The sequence below is a fragment of the Lampetra fluviatilis genome, chromosome 42 (genome assembly GCF_964198595.1).
Source record: "Lampetra fluviatilis chromosome 42, kcLamFluv1.1, whole genome shotgun sequence".
NCBI classification, from domain to species: Eukaryota; Metazoa; Chordata; class Hyperoartia; order Petromyzontiformes; family Petromyzontidae; genus Lampetra; species Lampetra fluviatilis.
The window spans coordinates 6,967,343-6,980,266 of record NC_136316.1 but is presented as its reverse complement, the minus strand read 5'-3'; the positions used below and the strand labels follow the sequence as shown (position 1 = coordinate 6,980,266).

Below are 12,924 nucleotides of genomic sequence, written 5' to 3'. Positions count from 1 at the left end.
CATACGCGGACAAATATAGCGCGCGCTTACATTCCCCTTGAATTGTAACTACGCTGTGTTGAATTATGCGATCCGCAACGTATTATGGTACTGTTGGATGTCCACACTCAATGGACATACTCTAGTGTACAAGCACGGACACGTAAGGCTTGCTGCATGCGTGCATTCTGTGCACAACGCCGAATGCAGTTGTGTACCAGAAGCACACACGATGACACGTGGGCATGCCTGCAGTTTAAACATAGATGTCACTGTACACCAGCAAGGGAGTTTACAATTATGGACCGCGTTTTGGGATACACATACACAATTGTGTACACATACACCGTTGTGTATGTGTGTATGTATCACAAATTGTACGTGTGTGTGTGTCACATACACAATTGTGTACGCGTGTGTATCACACATATATAATTGTGTGTGAATGTGATACGCGCATACACAATTGTGTGTATGTGTGATACACACACTGTGTGTATGTGTGTGTGTATATCACTATGTGTGTGTGTCACACACATACACGATTGTGTGTGTATGTGTGTGTGTATATCACAATTTGTGTGTATGTGTCTGATACACACAGTGTGTGTATGTGTGTGTCACGCACATACACAATTGTGTGTGTATGTGTGTGATACACACACTGTGTGTATGTGTGTGTGTGTTACACAGCGTTTAAACAAAGACATGCACGGAGCGGTGAAGGGGATTTAAACAGATACACATTTACAATATTTTTGACACACTTTGGGCCGCACGTGCAGTACTTGAACGCGTGTCGCTGTCCACACTGTGTGGTACTGTACATGTCGTGTGTGTGTGTGTGCTGTATTTACCGAATTGATAACATCACACAATGAAGCTTCCACTTAAAGATATATATATAGAAGCGTGTGTGTGTGTGCTCTTACGTTCACCGGGTTATGTGCAACAGTGTCATGTAGACATTATACCCAGATACATGCACGCATAAGTATTTTACTGCAAGCGTGTGTGATATAGTATAGTACATACACTATGTACACTCAACATTGTATATCTAGACACGATGCATATATACACACACACGTGCATGCACACGTGACGCAAACGTGGGTTAAATTCGGAACACCAAATCCCGAAATCATAAACGCATACACACAAACACATCCGCAAGGTCCCAAATTCACATTCCAATCACACGACACAGAATTCTCTCTGTGTCTCTCCCTCTCTCTCACCTTGGCAGAATGAGAAGCAGCAGCCGCTACAGCAGCACAAAACCGATGTCATTTAGCTGTGCACACACATGCCGAGTGTGAGTGTGTGCGCACAATGTGGTGTGGACATGCAAATTGCGAGAGAGAGAGATCTGCGTTCAAGTCTCGCCCGATGTTCAGTGTTGCCGGAGCATGGCTGGCTGGGCTCGTAGCTGCGTTGAGTGAGGAGGGAATGGGCTGTGAGCTTGAGAATGGAAGAGGAGTAGGAGGGGGGGGGCATTGGCTGTGGTGGTGGTGATGATGATGAGGGCGTGGAGAGTGCCAGCTGGGAATGTGTGTTGTGTTGTGTGGCAGGGAAGAGGGTGTGTGTGCGTATTTGTGTTGTGTTGTGCACTGGTGTGTGTGTGGTGTGCACTGGTGTGTTGTGTTGTTCACTGATGTGTGTGTGTGTTGTGTACTGGTGTGTGTGTGTGTTGTGTACTGGTGTGTGTGTTGTGGTGTGCACTGGTGTGTGTTGTGTACTGGTGTGTGTGTGTGTGTTGTGGTGTGCACTGGTGTGTTGTGGTGTTCACTGGTCTGTGTGTATGAGTGTGTGTGTGTGTTTGTGTGTCTGTGTGTGTATGTCTGTGTGTGTGTGTTTGTGTCTGTATGTTTGTGTGTGTGTCTGTGTGTGTGTATGCGCGCGGGGGAGCGGTAGTGTAGCAACGAACCCGGTGACCCGAGTTCGATTCTCGTTCACCGCCACCAACACCGGTGGCGATTATCTGAGCCTCCCCTAGGTCGACTCAGCCTCAAATGAGTACCTGGTCGAGTGTGTAAACATCGTCACTGGGGAGACAAAGGCGGCCGGGCGTGGGGCTGTCTTGCCCCAACAGTCTGTTACATGCTATACGGGGGATCTTTGTCTTTGTTGTGGTGTGCACTGTGGGGCCGTCCATAAATGACGTCACGCGAATTTGAACGATTTTTACCGCCCCCCTTCGTCACACGGCGTCACAAAAAGTCAGACCCCCCCCCCTCAAATATGACGTCACAAAGCTCTGCCACCCCCTATAAATAAAACATGCTTCAAATCGCTTTAAACTATTGTCATTGTAGTGCGTATTTAATGTGGCGCTGCACTCTGATGTTGTAGGAGAAAACATGTGAAGTATTGGAAATGACGGCAGGAAACTCCTTGACGGGAACACACTTCTTTTATTAAATCTTGACTTGTAACAATACAACGCGTGGCCTCTCTTCTTCACAATGCGCTTCTCTTGACTCTGGATTCTGTGCTGCTGGCTCTCTGTGCCTCGTGTAGACTCCGTGCCTCGGCTACACTCCTCTCTCGCCTCGTGTAGACTCTGCGCCTCTGCTACACTCTCCACTCGCCTCGTGTAGACCTTGCATCTCTCTCTCTGGCTACACCGTATGCATACTCGGCTCGTGTAGACCTTCCTCTCTCTCTGGCTACACCGTATGCATACTCGGCTCGTGTAGACCGTTCTCTCTCTCTGGCTACACACTATACATTACTCAGCTCGTGTAGACCGTTCTCTCTCTCTGGCTACACACTATACATTACTCAGCTCGTGTAGACCGTTCTCTCTCGCTGGCTACACACTATACCGTACTCTCCTCTACTCTCCATTACTCTCCTCTCCGGGCTCTATCTCTGCACCTTCGTCTTCATTCTTAGATGGTTCCACTTCTGCCCCCTGCTCCTCTGTGCATCACCTTATATACCCCTTCTTCCCGGGAGACGGAGCGGATGCGGACCTCAACGTCGGCACCGCTCCTCAGTTACCCAATCCCCACGCGCTATCCCTACGATCCGGTTCCGCTCAGCGCGTGTTTCCACTCCCCGACCAATCACACCGCGCTGCTACCCGATCACTCCCTCTGGGCGCGTCACCGGCACACAGCCAATCAGCAGCACTACCCCCACCCGCGCACTGACGCCTGCTCCTCCCCGTCAGCGCGCGTCACCACACACACACCCGTACATACGCGCTGGCACACAACATATACACCCAGCGCGTATCACCACTACATCACCCCCTCCCACATAGCTCGCAGCCGGCCCGGCTGCTAACAACAACCAACCGCGACGATAAAACGACAACCAACAAAAAAAACCCCGTAACCCCCCGAGTGTGCCCCGTAACATAACACAACAACAACAACAACAACAAGAATAACTATGTACAGAATGACAATGAACACGAAAAGTCAACAATAACACGATACGAGCAAATTCGAAACGAACGCGCCCCACGTCCCTGCGACTACACGCAGTGACGAGGCGCTCCAACTGCCCCGACTCCTCACGAGGCAGGTCATGCAAAGTAGCACGACCTGGCGCGAGTCCGTCTGGCTGGTCCATCGTATGGGGCGGGACACTGACGACCGTCCGGCGGTTCCGGCTGCTCCAGACGGCGCGGAACGGGCCTGAAAGGGCCGGCCCCGCCGCGGAGATCCGGCCGCCGGTGATCGGCAGCTGTCAGTTCCGAGACACCTGGGAGCAGATCAGGCGAAAATACGTGTGGATCAGGCAGAGACATTTCCCCCTCTGGGTCGCCGGTCACGTCACACGCCCGGCCATCACGACACACGGGGAGGCCATATGGAGGCGAGAACGGTTTCAGTCGGGAGGGGTGAACGTACCAACGGCGCTTTCCCCACTTTATCTGAACGCACTGGGGCCGTGCAACGCGCACGACCTCCACGGGTCCCCTCCACGGTCTCAACAATTTAGGCGACGTAGCCAAGGGTGCCTGAGGGCAATGCAGCCAGGCCCTGTCACCTGGTTTCCATTCGTGCATGGACACCTTCCGTGCCCGCAACCGTTCATTAGCAATTTGGCGAGCCCGCGAATTAAGCCGTGCGGCCTCCCTCGCCTCTGTCAGCTTGTGAATATTAAACTTAATATGTTCTGCCAAATTAGAATTAGTTCGTGGAGCGGACAGGCCAAGTTGCGTTTCTATTGGCGGGTCAGCTTCCCGACCGTACATCAAATAGAATGGGGAAAACCCCGTAGCTGCATGGGGGGCCATTCTATATGCGGCAAGGACTCCCGGGACCTGCAGGTCCCAATATACATGTGCCTCGCACACCTGCTGGCACAGCATGGAAGTCAAGGTTTTGTGGAGTCTCTCCACCATCCCGTCAGTCTGCGGGTGGTACGGGGAGGTACGCACCTTCTTGGTACCCAACAGATCGCACACCTCTTGCAACAATTTACTCGAAAAATTTTTACCTTGGTCGGTCAGCAGGCGTTCGGGAGCCCCCTTGTCCAGGACATAGCCCTGGACGAAGGCATCCGTCACAGCTGCTGCCGACTGGTTAGCGAGAGGCCACGCCATAGGCCATCGGGTAAAGTATTCGACCCCCACTAACAAATATTTATTCCCTCTCGGCGTGACTGGGAAGGGCCCCAAAATATCGAGTGCAACGAGCTCGTTGGTACGCGAGACCTGAATAGATTGCAGCGGTGGATTAGCTGCCACGGCCGGTGGTTTACGCCTGGCGCACTCAACGCACCCCTTCAGAATATGCACCACATCACTTCCCATTCCCGGCCAGTAATAGTCACGCTGAAGCAGGGCAAGCGTCTTGTTAACTCCCAAGTGCAAGAGGCGTTCGTGTGCCGCCAAGACAACCCTCCCCCTCACAGCGGAAGGCACCACGAGTGCGTTCCGCCGGGACAAACTGTTCCATTTCAATAACACTCCCTGCTCAAGTACATAGGAGCCGGTACGCTCCTGGTCCCCCTCGGGACCCCCAACCTTGCGGCGCAATGCTAGCAGCGAGCTGTCCGCCATCTGGAGGCGGCCCCATTCGCTGAGCGACAGCGAGAGCAGCGAGTCCCGACCCTGAGAGGCAGTGGAATCATCCCTGATCGGTGCGCCCGCTGTCGCAGCCAGTGCCCCCATCTCCCCCGCAAGCGTCGGTTTACAGCGCGCCGATCCCGACAAACACGCGCATTCATCACAAGGCAACAACCGCGACAAGCAATCGGCATTCGTGTGTCGCAACCCCTTACGGTACGTAGTCGTAAACTGATAGTCCTGGAGGACTTCCAACCAACGCGACAACTGGCCCGAGGGCTGGGCGACCCTCAATGAATACTGTAGCGCCGCGTGGTCCGTTCGGACTGTAAAGTGACGACCATAAAGATATGGCCTAAACTGCTGCACAAAAAAAACAATGGCAAGCAGCTCGCGACGGGTGACACAGTAGCGCTGCTCCGCCGGAGACAACACCCTACTACCGTAGGCGACAACTCTTTCGACACCCCCAACGACTTGGGATAGCACCCCCCCAATGCCCGTGTTGCTAGCATCCGTGTCCAGCAAAAAGGGACTGGCAAAATCGGGATAACACAAGGGTGGGGCACCCACCAAGGCGTCCCGGAGGGAGCGAAACGCGGCCTCCTCCTCCGGTCCCCATTTGAACTTCACTCCCTTCGCCGTTAGAGCGTGCAAGGGTTTTGCAATAGTGGCGAAGTGCTCAACGAACCGCCGATAATAAGAAGCAAACCCGATGAAACTACGCACGTCGGAAACGGACGTGGGTGTCGGCCACGAACCGACACAATCCGTCTTCGCGGGATCGGTGGAGATCCCCGAAGAATCGACAATGTGACCCAAGTATCTAACGGACCTACGAAGGAGGTGACATTTGGCCGGTTTAAATTTCAACTTAGCCGATCGCATTCGCAAGAACACCCCTCTCAATCGCCGGAGGTGTTCTTCAAACGTTTTACTGAAAACAATGACATCGTCCATATAAATCAAGCATGTATCCCACTGCAAGCCCGACAAAACCAGCTCCATAAGTCGCTGAAACGTCGCTGGAGAGGAGTGAAGTCCCATGGGTAACCGGTTAAACTGAAACAGCCCCCCTGGAGTCCGAAATGCTGTCTTAGGTTTTGACTCTTCGTCGAGCGGCAACTGCCAAAACCCCGATAACAAATCAAGAGTCGAAAAATATCGCGCACCAGACAAAGCATCGAGGGACTCATCCATCCTGGGGAGCGGATACGCGTCAGCCACAGAGATCTTATTCAGGCGACGGAAATCAACGCAGAATCGCAGGGACCCGTCCTGCTTCTTAACCAGCACAATAGGCGCTCCCCACGGGCTAGAGGAGGGCGAAATAATATCGGCTTCTAGCATATCGTTAACAGCCGACTGAACATGTTCCTTCTCCACGGGACTCAGTCGGAAGGGATTTAGCCTGACCGGCGCCGCATCGCCCGTTTCAATGTGATGGTGCAACAAATCCGTGCACCCAATGTCATACTTATGTTTACTGAATACATCAGAGAATTCAATGAGCAACTCGCGCAGCGCACCCAACTGCGCCGCCGACAAATCGTCCGAGGCGGCACATAACGAATGGACCCACTCAAGGTCTTCCCTTGGCTCAACGTTCCGCGCGGGGCTCGAGCCCACCTGCGCAACCAACCCATCATCCCCAGGGACCTGCGCCGCGTGAGCCAGCACGGTGCCCTGCGGAATGACAGCTGGTCGCGACCCCGCGTTCAAAACCATCACAAACGGATCCCTGTCAGCCCGCACCAAAGTGTGAGCCACCGATAAATCAAGACCCCCGACAGCCTTGTTAGAAGGACCCAAAAGCATACTCTGTCCCGAAGCCTCCCTCACCCATGGTTTCCGCAACCGGAGGGGAATCAACATCTGTGAACCCGGGGGCACTTGCACTGTCTGCGTCGCCACCGCTTGTATCGTAGCGCACGCCGTCCGAATGTCAGTAGGGCCCGTCAAAAATGAAATCCGGCGACCCGATGGCAGTTCAATGCATCGTTGATCGATAAGAATTTTAATGGGCATTTTAGCCAAAAAGTCAGTGCCCAAAAGACACGGAACTGCCAAAGAAGACGAAACGAAAACGGGTCCCGACAATTTGATATCTCCAATGCAAATGGACGCCCTAACCTGACCGATAATGCCCAACGATCCCCCATTAGCGGCGTAAAATGGCACATCCACTGGAAGCAGCGGACGACATTGGACCGGAAGAATATTATAAATGAGGTCCGATATAATAGTTGCCGATGCCCCCGTGTCCACTAACACCCTAATCTCAACCCCATCAATAGATCCCGTAACAACGGACGAACCCGCCGAAGCAGCCACAATTCTATGCCCCAATTCCGCCCATTCAATGTCTCCCTGGTCCCGGCCGAACCCCCCTCGCCGAACCGAATCCCCGAACCTTAACCGGCCCTCCTCCGCCGCAACGCGGCGTCCCATGTGTGCCGAATAAACAGGCCGAGCGTGTGAGGTGCCGCGACTTGCCGGGGATTGTAGAGATGACTTGGGCTCTCGGTCGTCGTCCAGCCGAGCTCCCATGGCGCGCTGCCGCGGAGCGCGGCACCCGGACGCCACGTGGACCCGGAGGCCGCAGTTATAGCACGTGACGAGGGTCGGAGTAGATCTTGGTTGCTCCGACTTTCGGCCCGATCGCAGAGGCGACCGGGCCCCCGGCCTCCAGTCCCCTGGTCGTCCCGTGGCGAACGCCTCCTCTCGTGGGCTGACGACTTGGGGTTCGGCGACCACCAAACCCGGGGCTGCGACGACAGCAGCGTTGCAACCAACGCCTTGCTTCCGTTGTAGGGCCTCGTGCGCTTGAATACTCGTGGCGACTCTCAAAGAAGAAATATCAATCTCGTCAGCTGTGTTGATAGGGACCCCCAGGTCCTGCGCCAACTTGAGCAGCTGCTCCAAAACCATCGCGTCTTGGCCCTCCTCGTCCATCCGAGGGAACGCAGCATCAGCAAGAGCCAGCAACGCCGTGCGATAGGCCAGCGCGGTCTCCGTGGCCGCTTTCCGTCTTGCGTAGAACTGATGGCGGCACGTAGAGGGAGGCCCGTAGACCCTGGCCAACAAACCCAGCGCATCCTTCAGCGTGGAGCTGTCCGACTTCCGTGCAGCCCTGAAGGCCGCGAGCGCATCGTCGTCCAGCATGGCGGGCAATGCCCGCAGCGCCGTAGCATCGGACCACGCTGACATCTCTTGATGCGCCAAAAACCTTCGCTGAAATTGGCCCCAGTCTCCGCCTTCCGCCTTGAAGGCTGACAACGTGGGCAGGCGCTGCTGAAAAATGAAGTCATCCGCCTCGTGGTTCCTCTCCGCCTGTCCGTCGGTGTCTAAGATGGCGGCTCCAGCAGCAGACGCAAGATGGCGGACCCCCTCGCGCGCTGATGACGTCGATGCGCGCGCTTGGGAACCCACCACCACGTGGCGCTCGCCGTTCCCGCCAAAAGTAGGCCCAGGCGCAATGGCGGGAATCCCCCATTCGTTTTGGCGGGAATCTGCGGGGCGACCTTGTAAAATGTCCCCCACCGTCCCCGCTCCTCCCGACGAGCTGATCTCCGCCAAGATGGACGCGGCGGCGAGCAGCAGCTCCGCCAGTCGGGAGTGCGCCTCACGAAGCCCGGCGTCGGTCCCCGGTCGCTCGGCCGGCGCCGTCGACGGACCCTGCAGCGTGGGCAAGTCCTCTTCCTCACCCCCCGCCACCAGCGGCCCCGAGTCGTCCAGGTCTTCCTCGCGGTCAATCCCGTGGGTCCTACGGGTCTTCCTCGTCTCCATACTTGGAAGCCCGTTTCACTTCTGACGCCAGATGAAGTATTGGAAATGACGGCAGGAAACTCCTTGACGGGAACACACTTCTTTTATTAAATCTTGACTTGTAACAATACAACGCGTGGCCTCTCTTCTTCACAATGCGCTTCTCTTGACTCTGGATTCTGTGCTGCTGGCTCTCTCGCCTCGTGTAGACTCTGCGCCTCTGCTACACTCTCCACTCGCCTCGTGTAGACCTTGCATCTCTCTCTCTGGCTACACCGTATGCATACTCGGCTCGTGTAGACCGTTCTCTCTCTCTGGCTACACACTATACATTACTCAGCTCGTGTAGACCGTTCTCTCTCTCTGGCTACACACTATACATTACTCAGCTCGTGTAGACCGTTCTCTCTCGCTGGCTACACACTATACCGTACTCTCCTCTACTCTCCATTACTCTCCTCTCCGGGCTCTATCTCTGCACCTTCGTCTTCATTCTTAGATGGTTCCACTTCTGCCCCCTGCTCCTCTGTGCATCACCTTATATACCCCTTCTTCCCGGGAGACGGAGCGGATGCGGACCTCAACGTCGGCACCGCTCCTCAGTTACCCAATCCCCACGCGCTATCCCTACGATCCGGTTCCGCTCAGCGCGTGTTTCCACTCCCCGACCAATCACACCGCGCTGCTACCCGATCACTCCCTCTGGGCGCGTCACCGGCACACAGCCAATCAGCAGCACTACCCCCACCCGCGCACTGACGCCTGCTCCTCCCCGTCAGCGCGCGTCACCACACACACACCCGTACATACGCGCTGGCACACGACATATACACCCAGCGCGTATCACCACTACACATGTATTAAAAAGTCTATTTAATTAAGTAGAACGTGTTGTCTATATTTATTTAAAGTTGCGCATTTTTATGTGACGTCACATTTCTCACCCCCCCCCCTCGTCACACATCGTCACAAATGTCTGATCCGCCCCCCCCCCCTAGGTGCGTGATGTCATTTATGGACGGCCCCTATGAAGTACTACTGTTTATTTATGATGTACTTATATGATTGACGTGATGATAGTTTGTGACTCGCATCACGCACCGGCATGAATCAGTATCAACTGGAATTCAAATCTATGTTTCGAAGCTCCTCGTATCTGCAAATAGACATTGGTAATTAATGGACATGGATAATAGACATTGATAATAGATTTTGACTTAAAACTTTCGTGACTGCAGGAATTAATATTATTGGTTCTTTCGGGAAAGTCACGTGGATAGAAAATACAAATAAATAAACAAAAAAATAATTGAAAATGAAGATAAAAAATACCCCACGACGTTTCGATCGCAACACAAGCGGTCTTCATCTTTTTCCTCCGCCTGATGAAGACCGCTTGTGTTGCGATCGAAACGTCGTGAGTTTTTGAGCCTTTTTTATTTATTTATTTAAAAAAAATTCTATCTACATGACTTTACCGAAAGAACCAATAACATGATAATAGATTTGGATACTAGACATGGGTTATACTGGTAGGAACGAAGTGGACCAGCCTACAATAGATTATATCGTCCGTCCGTTTGTCCGTTTGTCCGTCCGTCCGTCCGTGTAGCAACATTGCCCCCTACTGCAAACACTTGGCATGACCCTACAAAAACCTTTAGACTCTGTGAGGCTTTCCTGGCTAAACAAGTGTAACATTCCCTTATAATTCCCTCAGATAGCTTTTAATTAAAACATTTAAATTAATGAGGCTTTCCTGGCTAAACACGTGTAACATTCCCTTATCATTCCCTGAGATAGCTTTTAATTAAAACTTTGAAATTAAATAAAAAAAACTCACAGCGCCCTAAAGCCTACAGCTAGGCCTAAAGCCTAGAACTAGGCCTCAAAGTCTCCCTTCGTATCGTACCCCCGCGTGTGTGCAAGGGAGTCAATGTTTAACAATGTTACATTCCCTGATGCTTTTAAATAGAAACATTTAAAATTAAAGCTTTTACATGAATAATAAAACATTTAAATTAAAAATTAACTCACGGCGGCCTAAAGCCTACAGCTAGGCCTCAAGCCTCGAACAACGCCTCAAACTCTCCCTTCGTATCGTTCCCCCGCGGTGTGTGCAAGGGAGTTAATGTTTAACAATGTTACATTCCCTGATGCTTTTAAATAGAAACATTTAAATTTAAACCTTTTACATAAATAATTAAAACAGGTAAATTAAAAATTAACTCACGGCGCCCTAAAGCCTACAGCTAGGCCTAAAGCCTAGACCTAGGCCTCAAACTCTCCCTTCGTATCGTACCCCCGCGTGTGTGAAACGGAGTTAATGTTTAACAATGTTACATTCCCTGATGTTTTTTAATATAAACATTTACATTTAAAGCTTTTACATTAAAAACAACTCCCTACCCCCTCCTCGTCGGCGGCTTTCCAGCCTAGAGCCAGGCCTGGGAATCTCTCCCCCGCTAGGGGTGTATTGGGCGGGGCTACAGCGGCAGGGGGCGGGGCTACGCGGGGCTGGGCGGGGCAACGGCGGCAGGGGGCGTGGGCACGAGGTGGAGGGCGGGGCTACGCGGGGTTGGGGCAGGGTTACGGCGGTAAGCGGCGGGGCAACGAGCTGGGGCCGGGGACACCGAGATGGGGCGGGGCCACGGGTGGCCGGGGCGGGGTTACGCGGGTGGAGGGCGGGGCCACGGGGCATCCACTTATTGGCGCCATTTTTTGCCATTTCATTTTATTATAGCCATTCAATTGTTCGTTCCTACCAGCCCACCCCGCAGGGTCCTGTTAGATATGCATAATTGATATTGATAATATACATTGATTTGATATTTTCTTTCTTTCTTATATACAAATGTCATTGTTTGTCTGTTTGTGGTCGCACACTTGCGAAGGATTTGGCTCTCAAACGGTGGGGTTTCACGTAAAAAAGAAAATTGCCAGGTAACACGCCGTAAGCCCTGTGGTGAGCAAGCGCTATTCCTTTTTCCCATCCCTCAACTTTAAAGTAGTTAAATTAGCGATTTAGTGCGATTTGTATTTACCTTCCAGCGCTCGACCATACCAACTCACACGCCTTCGGTGGGGGGAGATGGTCCCTACCAAGTCACACGCGTTCGGTGGGGGTGTGGGGGGACATTTTCTTTAGCGTAAAAAATGCAATAAAAATAGACAACACGCTGAGGTAAATTATTCACAGTGTGATGTCTCCCCACCCCAATGCCGTGCAGTTACTACTATACAATCAGTAGATGCTACCACTATAGGCTCTAGATATTACTGCGGAGCGGGTGGGGGATCGTGGCGGGGGGGGCTAGCAGCCTCGCCCGAGCCTGTCAAGGTGCTACAGCAGAGGTGTAGGGAATTCCAACAAGACCTACATCTCTGCTTTATTGATCAAGGCTTATGATACCATCAGTAGCTGGGCTCTGGTTATTCTTCGTGATTTCGGAGTCCCTGACACTCTGCTCACGATCTTTAAGGACCTTCATGATGGTGAGCAGGCCCGGGTAAAACTATGTGGCCGGGAGTCAGAGCCATTCCCTGTACACCTTGGGGTGCGACCAGGGATGTCCTCTAACTCCCACTTATTTAACTCTATTTCGACCACGTAGTTCGTGAAGCCTTCAATAGATGCTCGGGTGCGGTCAAGAGATGGCTGCCTATTGCTCAACCATGTATGTATGCCGATGATCTGGTAATTGCTGACTCACTCAGAGGAGGAGTTGGAGGCACTGCTGCTGAACCTGGAGCTTTCCACTAAGAGGTGGGGCCTTACCATCAGCCCCACCAAAACCAAGCACCTGCCTGTGTATTTTGTACCATCGGACAATCACCCACACACACCTCCCACAGTTGTGGAGAGAGTGTAGAGTTTCCCATACCTGGCCAGTGTGCTTATGACCAGCTCTGGTTTTAACAGCAGAGGTGTCACTCCGAATCAGTCGAGCGGCATTATCATTTCATCGGTTGCATAACACTGTGTGGAAGCTACCTGGTCTGTCTCTCCGCACGAAGTCTTCATGTCCTCTCGGCCACAATAATTCCCTCCTTTCTCTACGCTTGCGAAACGTGGACCCTCCTAATGGCACATCTTTTCCGGTAGAGACATTTAGGCGTGGCCCTGCCTGACGATCCATCCTGGG

At 52.8% G+C, this 12,924-nt stretch overlaps 1 protein-coding gene across 2 annotated transcripts in view; it reads right to left on the bottom strand.

Annotated features, from left to right (window-relative positions):
- Positions 1 to 12,924, bottom strand: part of LOC144946677 (solute carrier family 12 member 4-like) — an 89,849-nt gene that overhangs the window by 63,594 nt on the left and 13,331 nt on the right. Inside the window, exon 1 of one of the 2 annotated variants that reach the window (XM_078875756.1) lies at positions 1,221 to 1,426. The exons of the other annotated variant lie outside the window; for it this stretch is intronic. The gene's annotated coding sequence lies outside the window, so the exon portion shown is untranslated. Of the gene's footprint in view, positions 1 to 1,220; positions 1,427 to 12,924 lie in introns of those variants that run through there. 2 annotated transcript variants of the gene reach the window in all.